We start from the raw sequence: 23205 nt of genomic DNA, 5'->3' as shown, positions 1-23205 counted from the left end.
AAATAAAAGTGTGGAATCTCTTTGGAATAGCTTAAAGAATGCCATCGTAACAACAAGTATTGAAGAAGTAGGTTATGTGAATAATATAAAACAACAGGAATGGATGACAGATGAGATTCTTTCTCTTATTGATACAAGAAGAATGTACAAAAACAAAGACCTTGCCAGGTATACAGAAACACATAACATCATCAAGAAAAAAATAAAAGAAGCCAAGGAAAATTGGATGAAAAATTTATGTACTGAAATTGAACTGCTTCAGAAGAAACATGATAATTTCAATCTGTATAAGAAAATCAACGAAATTTCTGGAAAACTGAGGAAAAAGCAAATAGTGTCTCTAAGAGACGAAAATGGAAAAATAGTTCTAGAAGAAGAGAATAAAGCACAGATTTGGGTAAAATATGTAACAGAACTTTTCAATGATACTAGACAGAAGCCTATAAATATAAAAAATAACATTCAAGGACCAGCAATCATGAAAAGCGAAATAGAGAATGATATACGAACAAGTAAAACAGGAAAAGCCAGTGGACCAGATGGTGTGCAAACAGAATTTTTAAAATTAATAGAACCAGATAACATCAAACTTCTTGAAAACTATTTAATAAAATATATGAAAGTGATGAATTTCCATCAGATTGGCTCAAATCTACATTTATCACTGTCCCAAAGAAACCCAAAGCGAATTCCTGTGGTGACTTCCGACTTATTAGTCTAATGAGCCAAACATTAAAAATATTTTTGAAAGTAATTCAGAATCGTATTTATAGAAAAAGTGAAGAAACTCTAAGTGAAACACAATTCGGCTTTCAGAATGGTTTTGGTACTAGAGAGGCCCTTTTCTGTACCCAAATATTGATACAAAAATGCATAGAAAAACAGAAATCTGTCTTTATGTGTTTCATAGATTTTGAAAAAGCATTTGACAAAGTCAGACACACTAACTTAACAGAAGTCCTTCAACAAATAAGGCTAAACGAACAAGACATAAAACTAATAAAAAATCTGTATTGGAATCAGTCAGCTACCACAATTAGACAACATTACCACCAGTGATATTAACATCAAAAGAGGAGTGAGACAAGGATGTGTGCTCTCACCACTCCTGTTCAACATATATGCAGAGGTAATCTTTAAAAAAGCATTGGAAGAATGTTCAGCGGGGAATCACAATAAATGGAAAGATTGTTAACAACCTTCGATATGCAGATGACACCGTGCTAATTGCAGATAATATTATGGATCTCCAAAAACTCATTGACAGAGTATACATAGAAAGCCAAAGAATGGGAATAAATATAAACATCGACAAGACAAAATACATGATCATCAGCAAACATCCAGCCTCATCAATGAAACTGACACTCAATGGGAAAAATATTGATCACGTGTCAAGATATAAATATCTTGGTTGCTGGCTTAATGAACGGTGGGATCCAGAAATAGATATAAAGACAAGGATTGAAGTTGCACGGCAGTCCTTCATGAAAATGAGAACATTATTCTGCAATAAAGACCTAAACATGGAAGTCAGATGCCGAATGCTGAAATGCTACGTGTGGTCTATTCTGCTCTATGGAGTTGAAACATGGACATTGAAGGCGACAACCATCAAGAAAATCGAAGCCTTTGAGATGTGGCTATACAGAAGAATGCTAAAGATATCATGGACAGAAAAAATTACCAATGAAGATGTCTTAAAATCCATTGGCAAAGCTAAACATCTTGTACAAATAATCAAGAAACGAAAAACATCATATCTTGGCCACATCATGAAAATCAGCAAATACCAACTTCTACAAACTATTTTGATAGGAAGAATTGGTAGCAAAGGAACTAGAGGAAGAAAAAGAATATTATGGTTTGACAACATCAAAACGTGGACAGGAAAGAGCAGTGCACAACTGCTCAGATTAGCACAAGAGCGCAGTTTGTTCGCCAAGATGGTCGCTGACCTTCGATAGAAGATAGCACAATAATAAGAAGTTATATCTTATCTTTTCTGTTGTATTACCACACTTTTTTCCCATCAGAGAAAGAAACAAATCAAAATGGCTGTCCTAATTTAAAATAATCCACTTATCAATTATAAGTAGATTATTTTAAATACCACAATATACCACATCAATTATTGTTAATTTATAATCAAAATAAGAGTGCTGGTTATTTGACATTTTGTGCATTATACAAACTCAAATAAAGCCGTGTATAAATTATGTTGGCCACATTAAGTTAGAGAAGTCATGTCTGAGCAATCTGCTCATATTTTATAATAATAATATGGCTGAGCTGGATAAAGGTAATGGATACACTACAATACTGTTGGACTTTGCTAAGGTATTTGATAGGATACCACATGAAAGGCTGCTGAATAAAGTGTGAAGTTGAAGTAATAAGAGTGCTGGTTATTTGACATTTTGTGCATTATACAAACTCAAATAAAGCCGTGTATAAATTATGTTATTCATTTCTAGGTGTGATCTGATATCACATATATGAAGTAGCTTTAACTTTTTTTTCAGTCATGCTTCCAAAATGAAATTCATGATTATATCTTATTAGCAAAAAGTTAAAATATTGGAAAAGATTTCTGATTCAGGAAAGTCCAAGTTAAACACTAAGTCAAGTGATCTAAAGGTCAAATTAAAAGTCAAGTATACTAAGTGCATGATAAAAGAGAGAAAACCATCAGTGATGTCATCTGAAAAAATTGGACAATTTTTCAACATATTTCATCCATTCCATTCAATTGGGAATTAAGGAATACGATTAGTAACTCCAGATTTTTTTTGGTTATTTCTTTTAGGTCATTTAATATACTTTATATTATTTGTCCACTGCAGTGAGTTGGTTAGTAATTCATTTTGGCTTAACTGCTGCAAAAAGATGCTTAGTAAATTAAAAAACTACACATTTAGTAGAAATAAAATAATTTTATTAAGTTACTGAGGTAATTTGAATTTCAGATATTATAACAATCAAGTACTATAATATTATTCATCCGAAAATTTGAAATTTAAATATATTACAAAATAATACAAATCCATTCATGAGCATGATTATGATGTAACTGTCACAATATTTTATACAAAAGTTCTGTCAAATCAGTAAAAATATTCATATTTGTTCTTTGGGAAAATAGTTTATTATAATTATAACGTGACATATAAAATCTGTCCACACACACACACACACCGAGTGGGCAATTTAGTAAGTACATCTACCTAATAATAGCTAGTGGCCAATCACAATCACTTAAAAAAGCCTTAATTTTTAGTGGAAAATGGATTCTATGATATATATCAAAAGCATTATACAAGAAATGCTGGACTATGCAGACGTGTCCTACAAATGCCACAAAATGGACAGCAAAATCCCTGTTGCAAACAACTCATTCCACCATATCTCACAGACACTCAACTGGATTGGGATCCAGTGACTAAGTAGGTCAACATGGTACAGTAAATTGGCGTTTATGTTCCAGAAACCATTCCCAAACAATTTGTGTCTTATAATATGGTAGATTATCCAAGTGTAAGTAACCCTGTATCAGACAGATGAATGACGAGATGTAACTGTGTTCACAAATATATTCAAGGTTAACTATGATATCCAGATGTTGCTGTACCAATATCTGAGGCCTTCCGCATTGCCACTGTAGGCTGCTATTGACTGGCAACATGAATCAATAACCCATTGATTTTCATATATCCCAGTCTTGTCTTGGTGTAAAACAACTGGGACTGTAATTCCTGAGACTGGATAATCTCCTGCCATTTTTTATGTGTGTTCAGTGTCTGTTTTCCTATGCCTGTAACAGCTTGTGTTTAGCTGAAAGAAGATGGTGAGACCATATGCTGATAAGGTACAACACAATTTGGGGGGAGTGGGGATGGATTATGTGTTAGGCATGAATTTTAAATACTGTACGCTTTACAAATAAAAACAGTTTTCTTAAGAGTTTATCATTATATTTCAAAGTTTTTAATTAATGGCTGTAGTTACTGAAGTCATTAGACAGAATTAACTATAACTTGAATCCATAAATTTAAGATATTAAGACGCTTGAAATGAAATCTGTAAAAAATTTTAACCTATAAATTTTATTTAAATACATATTTATCTGTGAAACTGAATATGATTTTCAGAGTTTTTAGATTTTTTAATGGTACAATTTTTATGCCTAGGAACTGCATAAATATTCATCATTTTTAAAGAGATTAACAAACATTTGTTACAAACGAAAATATATTCAACATATTTAGAAAATCTCACGACACACACACGACTTTCACAATAAAACATGGCCAAATAAGCCCCACCTATCAAACACAATTACATCTTTTCAACTGTCTTTATTAGTTGCAAACTGATAACAGCGAAGTTGGTGTAGCAGCAGTGGCATGCTGAAGTAAGGGTAACGTTAAATTATCATCACTCTGCTTTCAGTTGTAGTATTCTGAGATGCATATAGTAGTATGTGCATGTAAATTTTTTTACTTGTACATTATTTTTGCCCATCATGTGTTATTTGTAGCAAAGCTTTGTCAAATGATTCTATGAAACCAACAAAGTTGAAGCAATTACAAAATGTTCATCCTCAACACAAGGACAAAAGAATTTTTGAACATCATGGGAATGCTCCCAAAAAAGATGAAGCTAGACTCAACAGAGATATTCCAAGAAATGAATCATAAGGTTACTGAAGCTTTTTATGACGAGCACTGGAGATAGCAAAGCAGAAAAAAACACATACAATTTTGGGGAGAACTCTGATCAAACCTTGTGCTCTCAAAATGGTGGAAATTATGTTGGGAAATGGATTGGAGAAAAAAAATGCAACTATTTCATTATCAAACAATACTGTTCAAAGAAGGATTAGTGAGATGGCCAATGGCATCAGGGATCAAGTGGTACAGGAGATCAAGTCTGCAACATTTGGCTTATTTGGAATTCAACTTGATGAATCAACTAATATGGCATCAGGTTCCCAGTTTCTGGTGTTCGCAAGATATCTTCCCTCCAGTTCATGTAAAGAGGGTTTCTCTTTTGTTCTCAACTACCAAGGCCTCAAATATTTTGGAAAAAGTTTCATCTTTCTTTGAATAAGAAAATCTTTTGTGGGATAATGTGGGATTTTGTGGGTGCTGTACAGATGGATTTCAAGCAAGCTCCAAAAGCGAAAGACATTCATTGTATGATCCATTGCCAGGCACTGACCTCAAAAACACTTCCAACTCTGTAAGAAACGGTTTTGGATCAAGCAATTCAAACTGTGAATTTTATCAAAGGGAGCTCTTAACTCATGACTTTTCAAGCAGTTATGTATTGACATGGATGCATGCCATCATTTGCTTCTTTTCCACACAAACGTTTGATGGCTTTCAAGAAGAAATGTAATTCAGCGAGTATTTGAGCTTAGAGATGAATTCAAATTATTTTTTGAAGTTCAGGTAAAATGAAATTTTTGACTGGTTGGTGATGAGGAATGGTCATGCACCTTGCCTATTTGGTTGACAGTTTTGAGCAGCTAAATAAACTGAATATTCAGGTGCAAGGAATGAATATAAACATCATATTATTCACCGATTCCTTGAAAGCTTTCACGAGTAAGTTGCAAAATTGGAAGAGAAAAGTCCAGATAGAAAATGTTGCAATGTTTGAAAAATTGTCATCAGTTCTTGTTGCTGATAGTGAAGACAAGGTGCTTCCAGAATTTATGAAAAATGAAATTTTGCAGCATTTGACAGCACTGGAAAATGAATTCAGCCAATATTTTCCTGAACTTAGTGATAAGAAGCTGGATTTAGTGTGAAATCCATTCAAGTTATCAGTGGAAAAAGTTCCTAAGATCTTCAAGATGAATTTCTGGAGCTGAAGACTGATTCAGGAGCAAGAGATATGTTCAATGAGAAATCAATCACAGAATTTTAGCCCTTGATGTGTGATTCCTACCCAAAAGTGGCTGAAAGATCTATTCATACATTACTACCATTTGTGTCGACATATCTTTGTCAGTCAGACTTTTCAACTTTCATGCAAATGAAAACGAAGTAATGAAGTAGGTTGGAAGTAGAAAATGACCTGTGTTGTGCCCTCTCATGCACTCCTCCTCCTCATATCCAAGAATTGGTGAATGAAAAATAATCACAGGTTTCTCGTTGACTATAATCTTCATCCTTCATCTGAACAAAATGAATTACAATATCCTGGCATTCTTTTGAACTTTTTGTTTATGGACGTGTGCTTCAGTTTAGTCCATTAATTAGTTATGAACTAATATTCAACTTTCATGCAAATGAAAACGAAGTAATGAAGTAGGTTGGAAGTAGAAAATGACCTGTGTTGTGCCCTCTCATGCACTCCTCCTCCTCATATCCAAGAATTGGTGAATGAAAAATAATCACAGGTTTCTCGTTGACTATAATCTTCATCCTTCATCTGAACAAAATGAATTACAATATCCTGGCATTCTTTTGAACTTTTTGTTTATGGACGTGTGCTTCAGTTTAGTCCATTAATTAGTTATGAATATAAGAAAACTACTTTTATTCAAATTTTAAAATTCATCAACATTTTCTATTATTGATGAATTTTAAAACTCCACCATAAAAATAATCCCAGTGAATGTATATGTACTAATATACAAAATTAATAAAAGATTTTCAATATATGTCCATATTATTTGAATGCACCTTTTATTCAGACAATCTTGAAAGGAGGGAATGATATTCATATGGTAAAAGGGGTGTATGGAGCAAAAAAGGTTGGAAACCACTGAAATATACTATTTTCTTTTGCAGACTATTGTTATACTGTATGTCATTAGACTGACTGCAGCATGCCTGTTATCGTACACAATTCCTATAACCTTCCACATCAATAAACTGGAGGATGAGCTACAGGAATTATTATAACTAGTCTGATAGACCAGTACAAGTAAATATCATAGCAGGGCAGTAGTTTTCTGTGACCTTGCATTAAAACCATTTAAGTCATATGTTGGTCCATTCATATGTCATGTTGTGCTCTCTCTCTCTCTCTCTCTCTCACATGCACACACACTTTTGCTGAGCAATCAACAGAGATGACATTAGGACATGAGGGAATGTACCTAATAAAGTAGCTACTCAATGTGTGTGTGTGTGTACACATATATACACACCAGCTATCTTAAATATGAAATCTTATTTACTTAAATTAAGATAATCACCATACCTATTCTTTTAAGGAAGAGAACCAAACAAATTTATGAGTAGAAATGGATTAACATTATTGATCATAAGGTTAAGCCATCATTTTATACAAATGTTGTGTACTTTCCACTCCCAGTGGGCAGGGGAGAAACTGAAATAAAACTATTTGAAGAAGATGATTCATGATATAAATATTGTGCATCATAAGATAATGATATGAAAGGGTTTTATTGTAGGTGTATATATAAAAGATAATTTTTTGAAAGTATAAACAGAAACAGAGGACAATTTGTGGTAGTAAGTTTTAAGGAATACTAAGAGGCCATGATCATATAAAGAATTAAAGATGGAAAGATGCATTTTGCTGTTAAAGATGAGAAGTAAAGAATGCCTGAAGCTTGCTTCCTTTATGTCAATCTTAAACCAATGTGGACACACTAACATGTCTGGTGCAAGTAGCAACAGCTTCCAGTCATCTGGAATAACTTCTCTCCAATCTTCATTGGGAGTCCTATATTAAATAGATTCACAACTTAAGAGATTAAACTGTTACCTTGTATATGAATAATAACTTAGAAAATCTGGTCCCTAATTTTATGACTAATACTATAAACCAGACATCACTGTTAACTGACTGCACGATGACAGATGCTTGCCTGTCAACAAACTATCTGACACTAACGTATCATCATTATGTGACAGGTGAAACGATGGTGGTGAGTGGCCAGATATTGTGCAAGTTTTAGTTAAAGTATTCTATATTTGTTTGCCACTGAGAAATTTGAAAGTGAAAGCAGTACTCGAAATAATATTTTTTTCTTTTAGAATTTTTTTTTATATCAACCTCATATGTAAGGCTGTAAAATCATGGTACAATAGTACTGTATGTATGTACCGCATTTACTCGATTATAACTCACTCTCGCATCCCTGATTTTACTTTATGAAATAAAGAAATTAAAAAGTTTAAACACATTCACGTCAGGGCTATAACAACTTGCTCCCCATGGTAAACAACACGTCCTCCCCAACAGCCACTATACTGCAGATGCAAGAAAAACAAGTAGTTTTATTGTATCACTGCATAAGGTGCAGAGACATTTGCAATCTGTGTAATATGTTTCTTAACAAATAGTGCAATTAGAGATAACTGGTATAAAAATCGCACTAACTAATGAATCACGTGTCTCCTCCCACAGAAGCTATGCTGTATAGACTGTCAAGCAAAACCATATGTTGCACTGGCAAACACAGTATCTAACTAAACACCATTGTCCAATTTTTTAGTTACATGAAATAATGTTTGTTGGATTGCATTTGAAATTTTCAATGTCATTAAGACAGATCACAAAGGATAACTTCAAATTCTACTGGAATTGAAACATGCCATATAATGCTTGTGTGAGTCTGCCCGCCAGCTCGACGTGGAAGAAGCAGCAGTAAAATTCAACCAAAGGGTTGAAACTGTGTGTGAGTTGAGTACACCCATGCAACATGGAAGTGGTACACAAGCGGTAATGAGAAGTTCTGTTGTGAATGTGTTAAAACTAAGAAATATATAGTGAATGTTGTTATGGCAGTTTCAGATATTATGGAATTCAGTTGAAGATAATTAGCATTTCAACTCAATAATTGTCAGCTTGCCTTTGTCGTTGGGTCACACAATCTTTTGTTAATACTGCACCAATCATATGCATGCCTTCATAACTGCTCTATCTCTAATGGCCTACCACTGCTGTCTGTTTCCCACTCTGCTTTCACTTCTTATTTGTCATTCATGAAGAAATGTTCATTACATATCTCAAATATTGTAAATTATGGTAATTTTGGCTTTAAATTTGGAGAAAAGTTCAAGTTACAGTACTGGTTTTATCTCAAAGTTATTGATTCTGCAGAATAACATGGCAATCGAGCAGCAAGCCATGAGTTTACAGTGACTGGGTTTAATGTGTGATATTGGCATAAACAGAAACTTGCATTAGAAAGCACCAATAAGTCAAAAAAAGCATTCTGAGAACCTAAAACTGAAAAGTTTCCTGAATTGGAGGAAGAGTTACTTGAATATGTGTTAGGTTTTGCATAAAGATGGTTGCTGTGTTTTGCACGAAATGTTATATTTCAAAAAGTGTGAATTAGCTACAAAACGAGACATCAGTTGCACACACCTGAAAGTGAGCCGAGGTTGGATCACAAAATTCATGAAGAGAAAAAGCCTTTCCCTTCATAGAGATATCCCTTTGCCAAAGAATTGAAAGATTTCGAGGATAAACTGATGGATTTTCATTACTATGTGATTCAACTTAGGAAAAGCAATAACTATATGTTATCACAAATAGCCAAATCTGATCAAACACCCATCAATTTCGACATGCCTCACAAAACAACAACATCAGAAAATGGTGAAAAGAATATGATAATATGCACAACTGGAAGTGAATTGAGTGCATGATCATATCCACGATCATGCTCTCAATTACTGCAGATGGAGGAAAGTGGCTTCCTTACATAGCATTCAAAAGGAAAACAATGCCGAAGGGGAAATTTCCTCCTGGAATTCATGTAAGAGTCCAAGAAAAAGGATGGTTTAATACTACATTGTTCGAGTATAATAAAATTAATTTAATCCTTTTTCCAAGTGTGAGCAAACAAAGTTTGCACCTGAAAGTATCTTCAGAACTGGGATCAGGTGGTACAACACCAGGACAACTCGTTGCAAAGGTGGAGCAAGCTACCAACACTCCTATCTCAGTATCTCCTATAATGCAAAACACATCTCCTTGCGGATATGTCTAATGTTATGCATTAAGGGAAGGGCCACTACCCAGACTAGTTTCGACCTTTATTGAGGTCTCTTCGGTGGGAGCCAGGCCCAAGTGGAGATACCAGGCAGAAGCATTAGCAGGTCATCTCTACCTATAGGAGTTGCCAAATGGTGTGCCACCCTTTTTTAATAAATTACTCTGGATTTAGAAAAAGATGTTGAAAGTTTATTTTTGGTTGAAAGTTGGTAGCTTGCTCCACCTTTGCAACGAGTTGCCCTGGTGTTGTACCACCTGACCCCAGTCCTGAAGATACTTTCAGGCACAAACTTTGTTTGCTCACACTTGGAAAAAGGATTAAATTAATTTTATTATACTCTAACCAAGTGAAAAATAAACTTTCAGCATCTTTCTCTAAATCCAGAGTAATTTATTAAAAAAGGGTGGCACACCATTTGGCAACTCCTATAGGTAGAGATGACCTGCTAATGCTTCTGCCTGGTATCTCCACTTGGGCCTGGCTCCTACTGAAGAGACCTCAATAAAGGTCGAAACTAGTCTGGGTAGTGGCCCTTCCCTTAATGCATAACATTAGAAATATCCGCAAGGAGATGTGTTTTGCATTATAGGAGATACTGAGATAGGAGTGTTGGTAGCCTTGCTCCACTTTTGCAACGAGTTGCCCTGGTGTTGTGCCACCTGACCCCAGTCCTGAAGATACTTTCAGGCACAAACTTTGTTTGCTCATACTTGGAAAAAGGATTAAATTAATTTTATTATACTCTAACCAAGTGAAAAATAAACTTTCAACTGCATTGTTCGAGATTGGATTAGAACAGAGTGAGACAAAGAGCCAGGGCATTATTTCAACGCCCTGCTCGCCTCATGTGGGATTGCTTCCATGGACACTTAGGACCTGAAATAATAAAACAACTTTCAGATATAAAGACTAATGTAACCATTATTCCTGGTGGCCTTACACCTTGTCTACAGCCCTTGGATGTATCGGTCAACAAACCCTTCAAGGACTTCATACAAAAATTCTACACGGTGTGGATGGCAGCCAGCAGCTACGACCTGATTCCAGCAGGGAAGATAAAGAGACTATCAATTGGGTTTAAAGTTTGGGAAATGATTTAGTCAAAAATAATTGCCAAGAGTTTTTTAAAAACTGGCATCTCGATGGGAGAGAAGATGATTTGGGTAGATGACTTGGACAATGCACACAAGGAAACCGCTCTCGAGGCCAGAAGTAGTGATAGTGAGTAGGTGATTCAAGTCATATCCATTTTTATTTTTTTCCTGAAAACTTTATTTCCTGCATATATCTCACACCATGATTTTTAGCTTTAACTTGGAGAAAAAAAGTGTGAGTTATATTCGAGTAAATATGGTGTGTGTGATTAAGACCATACTAAAGCATATGAGGTCGATGTATTATGTCTAAACTATATTTCTTCTAAAGCTAGTTTGTTTTGCAAAGGGAAAAACTCAAGTTAACAAGAGAGTAAAGCCCTGCCAATCCATAAGAGACCCTTAACTCATTTTTCTGAAAGGTCTTAAAAAATTTTCCTTGCATCTTACACAGGATTTGACTTTTTGTATTCCAAACCAAAGGGTATGCCTATGCCTAATGAAGTGCAAGATATAGAGTATAAGAAAAGATATTCGGGGAAGCTGAAGTTAAAGTTATCCAAACAAGGAGTCATGCACAGAAATGTTTCTTACCAATAACTGATGTGAAAACGGTTGCAAGCAAACTATTTGAGTTTAGAAGATTTTATATTCCATTAACTTATTCTGCTATTAATGAATATTATATAAGTTAATAAGGGAAGTCATTTAAATCCAGATAGTACTAAGTAACAAGATTACATGTACTGCGATACAACATTAGTCTCTACAAGAATGTTTGCTAAATGTCTGGGGTTCAAGGATATAATGGGAGTGGTCAGTGTAATTTAGTGCTCCTGTAAAACTTGTGATTTTTATCTGTTTTATTGTGTTTTTTCCTTAGAAAATTACTGTTTTATAGTATATTGGAGTAAATTTTCATGTTTTTATAGTATTTAGTGTCTTTATAATGTATTTTTTATTGTGATATCGTAATATTAAATACAGCTGTAAAATGGTGCCAAAAACAGAAGAAACAGAGCATTAACAAGAACAGTAAAATAGTGAACAAGACATATTCTCCACTAAAGACAATATTGAAGAGGATATTGAAAATAATTTAACCTCAGAAATCACTAGGTTAAAGCAGATTATTAGACAGATGACAAGAGAATTACAGAAAATCAAGCAGTGTTTAGAGAACACAGGAAGAATTAAAAACGTCCAGCAGAAATGGAAAACAACAAAGCACAGAACCAGGTACATTAGCGTGTAACAACGAAAATCTGGTAAATAAAGGCTGATTGTAAAAAGAAGAATGTTATTTCGTATGGTGACAATCATAAAACCCACTCATGAATGACATGTTTTATGATTGTCACCATACGAAATAACATTCTTCTTTTACAATTCTCTGTGCAATAATCTGTAATAATCTTCTTAAAAAATCTCTGTGTACAGTTCGTCAAATTTTCCAAGAGCAAAAATTAAAAATATAATGCAAGCAATTGAAAAACAGAAAAGAAAAGCAAAATAGGTCATAATGAAAGAGGATATGAAAAATGGCAGAGGCATGCCTTCATAGCCCTCACAAGTTGTTGTGTCCTAATGCAGCATGGTTGACTTGTTCTTGACCATGTAGTCATAACAACACTTCACAAGGTTGGAATGCAGTCACCTGTTATTTTGTTTTTTTTATTTTCAAAATGTGCTAAAAACACTCATGTTCTAATAATCTCCCCACCGCATGTCAACCCATACAGCAAGACAACTCTTTCTATTGATAAACACGAGAATGTTGGCTGAACACAGTGTCACTAACGGAAGAGGGCTCATGCAATTCTGTGTGCAGGAGTGTGTGGAAGTTGTAACAATATTTATGGCAAGACTGTGTACAGTTTTGTTGCTATGGATGCCATGCATGAGTGAATTAGTACAATGAGTGCATGTAATAATTATTATGGGGAAATATTCAATTATGAGGAAACAGAATTAAAGAAGGAAATATCAGATAGTGGAATGTAAATGGAATTTATTGATCAACTAAGAGTAATTACTTGAAACAGTATATGATAAAGAAAACTTAGGATTTGTGCTCGATCTAGTGATCTGTCCATAACGATGATAACCAAACTGCCTGCGAGTGGAGAGAGTGATCATGACTTGGAAGGCTGCCAAACACTGAATTTCAGTTAAAAAGAGGTTATAATGTGAAACTAGGAGGCAATTATGACAAGCTTTGGAAGCAGCTTGAAGCAATGTAATGACATAAGAATCTGTGAATCTGTGAGAGAAGGGAATTAAGAAGACACAGGAAATGGTCAAATGGTGTCTGAAAGAAGCAATATCACTACAGATGAGGTTCAGTAGGATAAATCACATAGGAGTTAGATGGATGAGTAGTATATCATTAATCAGGAGCTACAAAAATATAAAAATAAATAAATTTCATACACACACACAATTCTCTTTTTACATGGCTTTTTTTACACGATTTCAAAATAATTTGGTTTACAAAACAAAAGCAATTCTATTTTCACACTATATTTTGATTTAACACGGTTCAAATAGCGCTTATTTTAAAAATTTCTGTTTGAATTCAGTTCTACTAAAAAGGTATTTCCATTATAATTATCATTTCCTAGTATGTTACATATGTATTGTACGTACAGTATAAACTTGAATTCTGGGGACCCCCCCCCTTGATGTTTTAAATATCAGGGATTACTCAATGCAATAGGATGTAGACAAATACCAAGTAGAACTTATATAGCAAAATCACAAAAAAGTGTTGTTGGCTAAGCAGCCAAGGATCGCATGAGTCTATTATTTTGCAGCAATGTTTCAGGAGATCATATACAAGTATTAAAACCATTACTCATTAATCAATCCCTAAGGCTGTGGGCATGAAAGGTGTGGATTTCAACACATTACCAGTGCACTGGAAGGCAAATAAAAAAGGTTGAGTTACAAAAGAAATTTTTAACGAATGGTTCCATCAATGTTTTGTTCCAGAAGTTAAACGCTATTTGATGGGAAAAAATCTGGACTTTAAAGTTTTATTGATTATAGGCAATGTGCCTGGCCATCCTGTTTTAGAACTCCCGAATGTGGAATTTTGTTTTCTGCCAGCTAATACAACATCCTTAATACAGCCACTAGACCAGAGTGCGATCGCTACCTTCAAAACTTACTACATAAGAAGAACATTCCAATACATTTTGGACAAACTGGATAAGTATAATTTACTGACGGTTATTGATGTGTGGGAGAAATTTTCTATTTTGGATTGCATCAAACTTGCTAAGTTGGCATTATCAGAATTGAAACCATCAACTTTAAATGCATGCTGGAAAGCTACTTGGCCAGAATGCGTGAAAAATAAAAACCCTGTACCATTGCATACAACTGAATATCCCAATATCATCAAGATTAGCACATGCAGTTGGCAGAGAAGGATTTTATGATTTATCGTCTGCAGATATTGAAGAATTGATGGTCGACTTGGCTGTTAGTAATGACGAATAATAGAAGTTATCCTTGAAAATCTCAAAGAAAAAGAAAAAAGTGATGACGATGATGAAGACATTCCAATCACTGCAGGATTAATTAAAGAAGGGCTTCAAATGGCTAGTAAATTGCAGTCATTTTCTTATACATGATCCAAATATTGAACGAGCTGAACAGTTTAAACATAAACTGAAGTCATGTATCGTGTGATATGAAGAATTATACAAAGATCTAGTCAAAACAGGATCTCAACAATTAACAGAGTTTATGATAAAAAAAAATCAACCTTCAGAATTAAAGATACCAAGAAATTATATACTTGGTTTAATTCATTATCCAAGCATAAGTAAACAAAGTTTGCACCTGAAGTATCTTTCAGGACTCGGACAACTTGTGGCAAAGGTGGTATAAGTTCTCATCACTTGCCTCAGTATCCCATAATGCAAAGCACATTTCCTTGTGGCCATGTATAATGCTATGCATTAAGGGAAGGGTCACTACCCAGATCGGTTTCGACCTTTATTGAGGTCTCATCAGTGGGAGCCAGACCCAAAAGTGGTGATACTGAGGTGGAAGTAATGGAGAAGTCATATTTTCATATACCAGTTGCCAAAAGGTATCACACTTTAGTATTAAAAATACTCTAGATTAGAGATAGATAGTTTTTGAACAGCCTTCGGAATTATTAGAAATTAGTGCTAATTTAGTTCCTTTTACTGAAGAAAACATTTTGCTATTACGGTACGAACAGGATGGCCAAAGTGTTTCAAGTGATGGAAATGATTTCATTCCATTCTCACACAAAAGAATGCAGCTACTGTCAGAAAGTGACAGTGAATAAAATTTAACTAATCCATATGTGTGGTTGTATTTGGACCTTTTCGAATTTCTGTTCGAATATATGTTTTGTTTGAAAATAACTTATTGTTCGTAGCAAGCTTTCACATCTGGAACCATTCTATTTTTTTCATATGTACTGTATCCTTTTTTACACGGTTTTCATTTACACAATTTTTTCTGGAACCAATCTACCATGTAAATGGAGAACTGGGTGTATATGTGGTGGAGAGTATGTGAGGAGAAAGGTAATCAGCAAGCGCTCAAGCAGTACATCAATATAGGTATAAAGGGTGACCAGAATGGTTAGAAAGGAAGGCAAAATAAGGTTATGAGAGGAAAGTAGCTGAGCAGACAAAATGAAATCCCAAACAGTTATTTTGTTATATCATATCATAAGAAGAAGAACGACTATGGGATTGGTTGGTTGGTTTCAATTTCTGGCTGAAGCAGCTCGGGCTATTTGGGCAGTGAATTATATCAGTTAAATGTGAGTGTTCATATGGCTGGTTGTCTGTTTTGCAGGATGAAAAACCACAGTTTCTAGGAGGAAAAACCCTATCACCTCTGTATGAGACCAGTTAAGACTATGGAAGCATAGCTTTAACAAGATATCATTAAATGGGTTCAATGACTACTGGTGAAAAGATGAAATAGTTGAGTTTTATTGAGTGACCACTTTGCAAGAGCCCGGTGAAAAATATTGCATGTTGAAAGTTTTTCACTTGGTTATATTATAAATCGAAGATGCCAAGAAATTATATTCTTGGTTTCATAAGTGTAAGCAAACAAAGTTTGCATGTGAAGTCACTTCACGACTGGGCTATTTGTATACAGAGAGGCTAATGACTTCACATCACTTACCTTGGTATCCCATAATGCAATGCACATATCCTTATAGACATATAATGCTATGCATTATGGGAAAGGTCACAACCCAGATCAGTTTCAACCTTTATTGAGGTCTCATCACTAGAGCAAGACTCAGAAGTGATACATATGGGTCTACTTATTACTGTATAAGGAATCACAGATGCTAAAGATGACACAAAAACTGAAGATGAGGATATTCTAGATGTCTAGATTAATGACCTTAAAATACTGCTAAATGAAACAAGAACTGGTAAAATCATCAAATTCCTAACATGCACGCTCAGGGGATGTACAGGATATTATGATGGGTGCTACATGAAAATGTCACATCATTACTAACTTATAATCAACAATTTTCCTCTGAATTAAGCTATTATATGTCAAGGCTCAAATATCATCAGATTTTATATTTTCTTTTTCTAAGGCACATTTTACTTTATCAATCCACCTAGATCATGGTCTTCCCTGGATCTTTTTCCTGCTGTCCTGGAAAATAATACCTGTTTTGCTAACCTTTCCTCTCCCATTCTGTTTAAGTGATCATACCTCCTAAAATAGCTCTGCTAACACATTTCCGAATGATCGATTTTTAATGATACTGTCATTGATGCCATCTGTTCACTCCTGTAATCTTTCTCAAAACTCTCATACTCCGATAAAGTCTTTTATTCCTAACCCAGCTCTCAGATCCATAAGTTAAAATTAGTTTGAACACTCATATACAACTAGTTTACTGTTTTCATTAACATCTATCTTATTCCATATAAATGTATTTAGTTGACTTCCTACCACATCAGCTTTACTAATTCTGTTGCCTATTTCCATATTTAATTTGCCATCTTCACTAAAACCTGTGTCTAAATAAATGAAATGTTTTACTTGTTCTATAAGTTCTCCATTCAGGATACAGAAAATGTTTTCTATGTTTCTGCCTATTTCACTGGCTCTGTCTTTTTACTTCTGATTTTCATACTTTACTGCTGATTTTTAAGCAAAATCGCATTAAGCAAATACAATAAACAATAGGGATAATTATAATTCAGCCATCAGCTAGTGTAAATTTGGTAAATAAAATTACAGTAAGCTATATTAGTGGATAAAATCAAAGTTAATAAAAATCAATTGCTTAAATTTTTATTTAATGTCTAAACATTTGATTGGGGAGTGAGGCAAGTCCACGTCGTGCTCCCTGGGACCTTCCGTAGGGTACACTCCCTACAAGGATGCTAACGGACCTCTGTGAAGAATAACGGACAAATCAGTGGAAGAGGATTTGTATCCCAACAGTGAAATGTGCGGAAGAATCTTCAGAGGAGCAGACCTCTATAAACAACCCGGGCTCAGCTGGCTCCGGCTGTCAGTACCCGGTTAGGGCCCCTACCTAGGGTTACAAGGAAAAATAAAGGATTCAATCCTCTGGCAAAGGGAAGCAGCTTTGTCAGTACTGACACAAGATTGAAGTCTCATGATGACGGTAAAGCTTGTGATTAGAAAATTGCAGATGGCAATACAGTTTATTGTGTAAGTCTGTAATACTGCAGAGCAGAAAGCAAATGGAGAAACTACTGCTCTATTCTCTCTCCAGACTAACCACCATGGCGAGCAAATCTACACAAATGGCCCCGAGTTACCGGCGTCCCTTAAATGGGACAGGGGTGCGAAGAATCCCCGGGCTCAACATGGTGCGCTCAGTAAAACTAGGAACCTGGAATGTCAGAACCTTGTATGAAGCAGGTAAGCTAAGAAATGCTATCCAAGAAATGAAAAGACTTGAAATTGGAATTTTAGGAATGAGTGAAGTTAGGTGGCCAGGATCAGGCAAAACTCAAGTCAATGACATGACAATGTATCACTCTGGAAGTTGTGAAAACAACCATCAAAACGGAGTTGGAATAATAATAAACAAAGAGATCAATAAGTCACTGTTGAGCATCATCCCTTACTCAGATAGGATGATGTTATTAAAACTGAATGGACAACCACTAGATGTTAATCTTATACAAGTCTATGCCCCTACTGCTGACAAGAGTGATACCGAGATTGAAGAATTTTATGATCAATTAAAAGAACTAATGAAAAATACAAAAAAGCATGATATTAACATAGTCATGGGTGATTTCAATGCTAAAGTTGGGAAAGGTAGAAGTGGAGATGTAGTTGGCGAACATGGACTGGGCACAAGAAATGAGAGAGGTGGCCGTCTTTTTTAATTCTGCCAGGAAGAGGAGCTAATAATCACAAACACATGGTTTAAGCTACCACCTCGAAGATTGTATACTTGGCGATCACCACAGGATAATAATGGGAATATAGTCAGAAACCAAATCGATTACTTACTAATTAATCAACGATTTCGAAGTTCTATAAAGAGTACAAAAACCTATCCTAGTGCAGTGCAGATATTGCTTCTGATCATAACCTACTGGTGGCAGAGTTACAACTTAGACTGAAAGCTATGCTTAAGAAACATCAACAAAAAAGGTTTCATTTGGGAAAATTAAAAAACACAGAGATAAGAAGCAAATTGAGTCAAGATCTGAATCAAGAGCTAGCACTTATCAAGAATGATGACTTCATGAGGGTTGATGAATCGTGGGACAAATTGAAATCTGTCTTCATAGAGAAATGTACCAATACCTTATGTCCTAATAGAGCAGTAAAAAAGAAAGATTGGATGACTGATGAAATTCTCTCTCTCATGGATCAACGCAGATCATATAAAAATCATAATCCAAAAAAATATAGAGAGGTTCAGAAAATTATTAAACACAAGATCAAAAAAGCAAAAGAAATCTGGATGAATGAAAAATGTAAAGAAATAGAAATTCTACAGGAAAAACATGACAATTTTAATCTACACAAAAAAGATGAAAGAGACCTCAGGTATATATAAGAAAAAACAATTCTGTATCCTTCGAAACAAAAAGGGAGAAATTATATCCAAAAAGGATGATAAAATACAAGAATGGGTGAAATATATAGAAGAACTCTTTACTGATGACAGCCAGAACCCAGAAAATACTTATGAACATATGGAAGGTCCATGCATTCTAAAATCAGAGGTAGAATGTGCATAGAACTCAGCTAAAAATGGTAAAGCCCTAGGACCAGATAGAATACCGGCAGAAATAGTAAAGTTATTAGAAGGTGACAACATTAACATATTAGTAAAGCTATTTAATAAGATCTACGATATAGGCATAATCCCTCAAGACTGGTTACAGTCGACCTTCATCATGCTACCTAAAAAAGTAAATGCGAAAACTTGTAATGACTATAGAATGATCAGCCTAATGAGTCACGTTCTCAAAATGTTTCTGAAAATAATTCAATAAAGAATATACAGAAAATGTGAAGACACCATCAGTGATACCCAATTCGGCTTTAGAAACGGCTTGGGAACAAGAGAGGCTCTTTTCTGTTCTCAGATCTTATTTCAAAAATGTATTGACCAAAACAAGGTAATATTCATTTGCTTCATCGACACTTCGAGAAAGCATTTGACAAAGTCCAACATGCTAAAATGATTGTACTATTAAAAAGAATTGGATTAGATGGTAAAGACATCAGGATCATTGAAAACTTATATTGGAACCAAAAGGCATCTGTTCAAGTTGATGACATTATTACAGACTCCATTAACATCAAACGAGGAGTAAGGCAAGGATGTGTGCTCTCACCTCTTCTTTTTAACATCTACTCAGAAGCCATATTTCAAAAAGTCTTGGAAGGAAGAAAGGAAGGGATTAGTGTAAATGGTGAAATCATCAGTAACATCCGATATGCCGATGATACAGCTCTTCTGGCTGGCAATATTCAGGATCTTCAAAATCTTTTGGAGCTAATAAATGCAGAGAGTGAAAAAATGGGATTAAAAATAAATATCACCAAAACTAAATTCATGGTCATAAGTAAGAAACCAATTCTTAATTTAGCACTTTCTTTAAATAGGAAACAAATAGAAAGAGTGGCAAAGTTTAAATATCTCGGATGCTGGTTAAATGAAGATTGCAATCCAGAAATGGAAATAAAAGTTAGAATTGAAATGGCAAGAAAAAATTTTCTCTTGATGAAATCAACACTGTGTAACCCCAGTTTAAACTTAGAGCTTAGAGTACGCATGGTTAAATGCTATGTATGGTCTGTACTGCTGTACGGTGCAGAAACTTGGACCTTGAAGACAACATCAATAAAAAGACTTGAAGCCTTTGAGATGTGGTTATACAGACGAATGTTAAAAATCACATGGACAGCAAAAACGTCCAATCAGGAAGTACTGAAACAAATGGGGAAATCACGTGAACTTTTAGATACCATAAAAAGAAGGAAAACTGCATATCTTGGTCACCTACTTCATAATGAAAAATATAAGATACTTCAATTGATTATAAAAGGGAAGATAAATGGAAGAAGAGGACAAGGAAGACAAAGAAAATCTTGGGTGGCAGATATCAGACAGTGGACTGGTATGAACTCTGAGAGACTGCTCAGAATAGCTGAGAATCACTCAAAATTTGCCAAGGTGGTCACTGACCTCCGATAGGAGATGGCACTCAAAGAAGAAGAAACATTTGATTGAGCTACTTTTTTTTACAAAAAAATTAAATAAAGATGTTTGAATCATGCTCTACTTTTTCATCTTGTCATGCAATTTGAGATAGCTGACGAACGCTTTATTAAGATTTCGGCGGACTTCGAAGCTTCGTTTCATATCAGGATGCATCAAACAAAATTTCCTTAGCATACTCAATGTGAGTGAAAACTAGCTCAAGTTCTTTTGCAGTTAGCTTCTTAGTCATAACATTCTCTTTTTGTTCGCACTCCTTATCTTCTTCATATGCATGCTGTTCTTCTATTTGAAGATCATTCTCGCTTAACTGTTCTAAATGGGAATCGAACAAGTTTCTAACATCTTCATTATCCAGTTCATTAAATCGAAGTTCTTTTCCGATTGTGCTGATGTCTTCAATAATGCTGTCAGATCTTGGATTTTGTGCATGATAAACTAACATAGGCTTGAGTTTAAAGTTGCCTTCTGCACTGCCTCCTAATAAAAGCATAAGAGGATCTTTAGATATTTTTATCCTGGTTGAGATGCTTCAGTTTTAGCTAAGAAAGTTTGTGTTGGCATATGCTTCCAAAAGAGACTAGTTTCGTCGACACTGAATATTTGCCGATTGTCATAATCATCCTCCTGAATTATGCTTTGCAATTCTTCAGGAAACTTTGCTCCAGAATCTTTATAAGCACTAGCAGATTCCCCAGTTATTCTTACGTTATACAATCCAGTTTGATTTTTAAAATGGTCAAACCATCCTAAACTCGCAGTAAAGCTTTCACATTCCTCTTGAAATTTGGTCTCTTTCAATGAGGTAAAAATATTGAGAGCTTTTGCCTGAATATTCCCTGTATGAAGAGGTATTCTTTTTTGGTTATAATCCTCAATCTAGAGTGATAGAAGACGCTCCATCTCGATAATTAAATGGCCTCTATTTCAGTTGATCGGCATGCTTAAAGAAGAAGTAGCAACTTCTTCTTTATTCAATTGTTCTTTGTATTCTTTGCTCTTATTTAATATAGCCCAAACTGTAGACTTGCTGTATCCCAGGTCTTGCATAATCATTGTATTACTAGCGCCACTTTCAAGCCTCTTAATGACTTCTGGCTTTTCCACTCGCTGCAGATTGGTGATAAAAAATTTCGTGTAACGTAAAAAAATTGCATTAACTGATTAATCACTCGCTTAAAGTGGGAAATAGTATCATTTCACTCAATTGCGCTAACTGATTATTGTGCATATCGAATTCACATTAAGCGAGGTTTTCCTGTACTATAAATTAAAGACACCAAGAAATTATATTCTTGGTTTAATCAATAAAAGTCGAAACCAGACTGGGTAGCAGCTGTCTCATAATGCATGGCATTATATACATTTGTAACGAAGGGTATGTGCCTTGCATTATCAGCTACTAAGCACCTGATATGAAGTCATTAGCCTCTATATACAAGTAGCCCAGTTGTGAAGATACTCCACTCACAAAATTTGTTTGCATCTTTAATTTATTCATTACGCCAGTTATTCAATTTAATCATGAGATTAACATCTCCAAAATTAGAGATGTCATTCTATCAATTTTCTTCATAATGTGATCCATACAGATGATGTATAACAGTGGAAACTCTTGTTTCCCACCTGATTCAGCATCAAGGCACCTTTCTGTACCTCCTTCAATTCTAATTGCTGACTTACAAATCATATATAGACTATATACTGCTTGACATAATGTCCCATGTACAACATATAATTGAAGGATTTGGAACAGCTTTTTTCCTGACACCTTGTCATATGCCTTTTTCAGACCTACAAAACTTAAATACAGATCCTTGTTATATTCCCATGATTTCTTCACTATTTGTGTTATTAAAGTGAAAATTTGATCTTGAAACTGCTATTTGTCCTGAATCCAACTTGTACCTCGACTAGTTTCCCTTTCACAATTTTTCTTAGCTGTTTCTGAAGTAGGCTTGCATATAACTTAACAAGGCATACTAAGTAGGAAAGTTCCTCTGTAATTTTCACATGCAGTTTTATTTCCCTTTTTTATAGATGGGTACTATGAGCTCTAATACAATCATCTGGAATTCAACCCACTGACCAAGCCTTCTGAATTATGCAATGTAGCCATAAAAACTTTTATACTTCCATATTTAATCATTTCTGGTTGAATATCATGAACTCCAGCTTCCTTTCTACATTTCAGGTTTTTGACATGATGGTACAAAGCATTTCAAGTATTGATATGTATTCCTGTTGAATGTTTTGCACCATCATGTCATGTCATGCTGTCACTGCCTGTTTCATTTAATAATCTTTGAAAAGAATTACTCCAGACATCAAGAATATTTTCAGTTTTC

The 23205-nt window shown here is 34.8% G+C and overlaps 1 protein-coding gene across 2 annotated transcripts in view; it reads right to left on the bottom strand.

The window, feature by feature from the left end:
- Positions 1–2922: 2922 nt before the first annotated feature.
- LOC150102707 (delta(14)-sterol reductase TM7SF2-like) overlaps positions 2923–23205 on the bottom strand; it is a 201271-nt gene continuing 180988 nt past the window's right edge. For both annotated transcript variants that reach the window (XM_090399305.1, XM_090399306.1), the window contains one exon: positions 2923–7710. The gene's annotated coding sequence lies outside the window, so the exon portion shown is untranslated. The remainder of the gene's footprint in view (positions 7711–23205) is intronic.

Source organism: Typopeltis vanoorti, chromosome 10, assembly GCF_054136105.1.
Source record: "Typopeltis vanoorti isolate ZY-2024b chromosome 10, IOZ_Tvanoo_1.0, whole genome shotgun sequence".
Classification (NCBI taxonomy): Eukaryota; Metazoa; Arthropoda; class Arachnida; order Uropygi; family Thelyphonidae; genus Typopeltis; species Typopeltis vanoorti.
This window is presented reverse-complemented; position numbering and strand designations above follow the sequence as displayed.